The following is a 5,129-nucleotide window of genomic DNA, read 5'->3' as shown; positions in this document are numbered from 1 at the left end:
TATTGGAATGGTGATTTAAAAATCCACACAATTAGAATGATTTAACTATTACATTATTAAATTCTGTTGGGACAGTGTGATTATGTTGTACAAGGTAAAATTTAATGTGTTTAAACACCAATAATCTCCATCCAAATTAGAGTTTCATGCAAGAAGTAAGGCTGCTGAACAAAATGCAAAATGGGTGTTTTAAATCATTTGGACAGCTGAAAAGAAAGCATGCCCCCCAAAAAGTATACAAAAAAAACAGCTTGTTCATTTGTCCTTTTAGTAAATTCCCCTATGATATCACATAGGACAATCAGTTCCTCAGGAGCACGGAACAGTATTAAGTGGGTTACAATTAAATATTGTAATGTGAATAAACTTCAGTAAGCAGAAGTGAGTTTTCCTGCTTCCCTCTTCTTAGTTTACCCAACTCTGTTAACAAAACATCATGCTTAGAAAGTGGAAGTGGGTTAAAAGAGAAGAGTGATGGATCCTTGAACTCCTTCAAATCAGCTACCAAATTTCTTTAAAAATTGTGTGCATTCTAAGCATTCATCCTCTAGTATTTGGGATCCTGCCTGTAATGGGATCCTATACATTTTTACTTGGGTCATTAAACCAATGCCAGGTTAAGTTTAATTTGACAAGGATTGTCACCTTAATCAATGGATTCAGCTGATGCAGTTGTGTCAATATTTACAAAGATAACACCTGCATGAAAAATAAATACTTACATGGCAGAAACTACTGCTGATATTATTTTTTGTTGATGAAAAGAAAGAGTGAATAAAGAGACTGTGTTAAGTTTATTTCAGGGGCACAAGCTTTTGATCAATAATAAATGAAACATAAGAACCTTTCAGTAATGCTGGGTCTGGCACTTCGGCACACAGTGAGTGACTTGAGGGAAATGATAAGTGCTGAATCATGATGCAGTTTGCTTAATTTGCCAAAGTACTTACGTAATCCCAAAATAAGACTGGAAAGAACAGCAGTTTGTTAGCAAGGTGCACAAGAGCAATTATTGTATATAGAAACACATAGCACAATGATATTAGCAGAATAAGAAATAGGTTGGGATTGTCAATGAACATGACAAAAAGAGGCCACTGTGAACCATAAAATGCTATGAAGCTGGAAGATCTCTGCTGCCCAACTATTTAACAAAAGGGTTATTTTGTCTAACTGTCCAGGCAAAGGTTCTTTAGCTGACCAGCCTGACTAGACCTTAAAGACATGAATCTAGCAGTAATCGTAATTAGGTAAATACAGTTTAATTTCTTCTGCCTATCTGCCAATGAGACAGATACTCTTAAGAATATGATCTTGGAAAATAAACTGCTATTGCTACATAGACAGTTAGGTGTAGTGGTTAAAACATCAGGAGGTCTTCAGTTCCAGTCCCAGGTATGAAGGCAGCTGGGTGATTGTAGGCCAGTCACTCTTTCTCTGCTTTTGGCAACTTCCAAAAATCTGGTTAAGGAAACTTCAGGCAGGGTTTTTTCCAGACAGTTGCCTGGGGTCAGCACTGATTAGAAAGCATACACACACAAACACAATGACTTCCTTCAGTGTCACCTCAAGAACAATTGGGATACCGATGCATCCTGCTGTTTCACAGCAATTAGAGTATATTTGCCTCATCAGACCAAGTTCAATGGCCAGCCAAGCTAAAGATGAAAATGGCTGAAAATATATTATTTACATGTTTAGCAGTTTTGCATTCCACGGCAATCATTTCCTAGACTCCCAAACAACAGTCATGTAACAAAAGAATTGGTGGATAGGTGTGGAAACAAAATGTTCATTGTAAACAAAGAAATGGAAAAAGAATGAAGAAAATAAGGACACCAATGCAATGCAAAGAAACCGGAAATGATGGGAAGGCTGATATTTCAGAATAGGACACTAGGGATTACCTTTTACAAGAACTAAAAAGAAAAGAGGATGAAGATATTAAAATGGCAATGATCAGCAATCAGATCAAATAAAAGGAATCTATTTGTACAGTGGGAAAGATAACTCAGAGTGTAGACTTAAATAAGAACTCTGCTTCTGTGTTGCCTAGCAACCAGATAAAACCAAATACATTTTATTATTGACCTGGGGTTTTTTGCTATGTATAGTGTAGTACATCTGTGCATGGCTGTCAGCTTGTTTTGATCTGGGAAAGGCAAGTTTCCCATGATCCTTTTTAGTAGGTCATATTATCAATAAAAATATTTTTTCACGTAGGATGATATCAGCAGGAGGAACTCTTTCTTCACTCTCTATATCTTCTGTAGGAAAGCTACCATGTGACAGCTTTAATATGAGGCAGTCATTAAGAATGAATCAACACATGATGACAGGCAGCAATCACAACCCTTTCGGTTATTAATTATCACACAATTACAAAATGTGCGATCCAAACCAGATTTCTGGGTGTGCAAGTTCTTCCATCAGGTGTATCATACATTTCCTTGGAATTCCAAATAAGATTATCAACACTGTGTGTGTGTGTTTTAAACATTAAAACTATGAGAAGCTTTGCAGAGTTTTCTATATAATTGAAGTGTGTGGTTGGTTATCACTAGCGTGCTAATTTGGAAAGAGATAAAAAATAGCAATTGCAGGGTAGATCACATGTAGTTATTTTTTGTAACAAAATCAACACACTGCAATACTGTTGTGCTGAAAATCATGGAGAATTGTCTATGCAGTAAAGAAACTGTTTAAGAAATTTACAGTACAGGAAACAGTGAATTCAGATTTTTACTGCTGTCCTCACACATTCAGGATGTTGGCTGTCTCTTCTGTAACATATAAACACAGATGTCCTATTTGTCATTTATCATTCCTAAAGGGAGGTGAGTTAAATAAATGTGGAGTTCCCAAACAAAGTAGAGTTTTGACATATTGCAGAAGTTTAATCTTCCACCAAGCATTATACAAGTGGAATTTCCCTTCCTTAAACTTCTGTGCCTCAGAACTGTAAGGTCAAAATTGAAATCAGTTTGATTTGATTATTTCATGTCTCAGAACCTGACAAAATTATTACTTTTTCATTTATACAAGTGTAGGAAAGGAGCTCAAAATTGTAATAAGTGAAAATAAGCACAGGCATGAGAAATCTTTGTATTTATTATAATATTGAAGAATGAAAATAAAACCTTGTATAAAATGTGAATGGCACCTGTGATTAAAAAATATATCACAATTTTTGGTTCTTAAAAGTTCTCAGCCATAGCTAAAAACAGGGACCATCCAACCTGTTTTACAACCAGATCTTCAGTTTGGAAAATATTCTCCTTGTGTTGGCCCTAAAAGGTAGCTCATGATTTATTATATACAATTATTTAAATGGAAGGAAGCTAATAATAAGCAATGAATGTTTTGTGGGAGAGATAAATGAATGATAGGGGATTAACAGGAAAAAAATGGAAAAATATTTATTTTAAACAAAATGTTAAAAATGGAATACATAATGAAAGAATTGAGGGAGGGAAAAGAAATGTATGGAAAATTGAAAAAATAAATCAACTAGCTCAATGATATGCAAGTGAGATAGGTGAGATAAGGATAAATTTAAAAAAATCAGTTGATTGATCTGCAAGAAAGAATATAACCACACAAAATATAACAACACAAAGGGAAACAGCAAAAAAGGGGTGTGAGTACATAACACCACTCATACACAAATACAGAGGCACACGGATACATATACCAATCTTGTCACTTATTCAAGTGTTTGGGTTGAAATGATCAATTTGACAATAAACTTATCCATCTCGGAATCTGACAATTCCATTCCCCGCCAGGTTGTTACCTAAGCAAGACCCCAAAAGTCCTTTTTTTAAAAAGAAATTTTCACCATTTTAATCTTTGCCTATTCCAGTGCCATGAGTTCAAAATTAGATATCAGAGGTAGTAGATTTGGAATCTTACCTGAACATTGTATTTTATAGTTTCTTTTAAATATTTCAAAAATGAAAGAAGCAAAAATTAAGCTTAGATTTTGCTTTAGCTATGCTTTATGGAACTCTTTACATATTCAACACTTTTTTAAGTTTGGAGAGTAATTGGGAAGACATTAACAGATTTAACAGATAATCAGAGTTGGAAGGGACCTTGTAGGTCATCTAGTCCAATCCCCCACCCAAGCGGGAGACCCTACACCATTTCTGACAAATGGCAGTCCAATCTCTTCTTGAAAGTCTCAAGTGATGGCGCTCCCACAACTTCCGAGGGCAAGCTGTTCCATTGGTTGATTGTTCTCACTGTCAGAAAGTTTCTCCTTATTTCCAGGTTAAATCTCTCCTTGTTCAGTTTCCATCCATTATTCCTTGTCTGGCCTACAGGCGCTTTAGAAAATAGCTTGACCCCTTCCTCTCTGTGGCAGCCCCACAAATATTGGAAGACCGCTATCATGTCTCCCCTGGTCCTTCTCTTTATTAGACTAGCCAAGCCCAGTTCCTGCAACCATTCGTTGTATGTTTTAGCCTCCAGTCCCCTAATCATCCTGGTTGCTCTTCTCTGCACTTTTTCTATAGTCTCAACATCTTTTTTATAATGTGGTGAACAAAACTGGATGCAGTACTCTAGGTGTGGTCTTACTAAGGCTTTATAGAGTGGTATTAGTACTTCCCTTGATCTTGATTGTGTCCGTCTGTTAATACAATTTAGGATTGCATTAGCTTTTTTGGCTGCTGCTGCACACTGCTGGCTCATATTTAGCTGGTTGTCCACTAAGACTCCAAGATCTCTCTCACAGTTACTGCTATTGAGCCTGGTTTCATCCAGTCTATATGTGTACTTTTGGTTTTTCTTGCCTAAGTGTAGGACTTTACTTTTCTCTACATTGAATTTCATTTTATTAGATATGGCCCAGTGTTCTAGTCTGTCAAGATCCATCTGGATCTTGAGTCTATCTTCTTGGGTGTTAGCTATTCCTGCCTGCTTAGTATCATCTGCAAATTTGGTAAGTTCCCCTTCTATTCCCTCATCTAAGTTGTTAATGAAGATATTGAAGAGTACTGGGCCTAAGACGGAACTTTGTGGCACCCCACTGCTTACTTCCCTCCATGTAGACTTAGACCCATTAAGGACTTTTCGTTGAGTACGGTTTGCCAGCCAGTTGCGAGTCCATCTAGTGGTGGTGC

This window comes from Notechis scutatus, chromosome 1, assembly GCF_049901735.1.
Source record: "Notechis scutatus isolate UNSWTSFEM ecotype Mainland chromosome 1, rNotScu1.2, whole genome shotgun sequence".
In the NCBI taxonomy this organism is placed as follows: Eukaryota; Metazoa; Chordata; class Lepidosauria; order Squamata; family Elapidae; genus Notechis; species Notechis scutatus.
The sequence above is the reverse complement of the archived record's forward strand: the minus strand, read 5'-3'. Positions refer to the sequence as shown.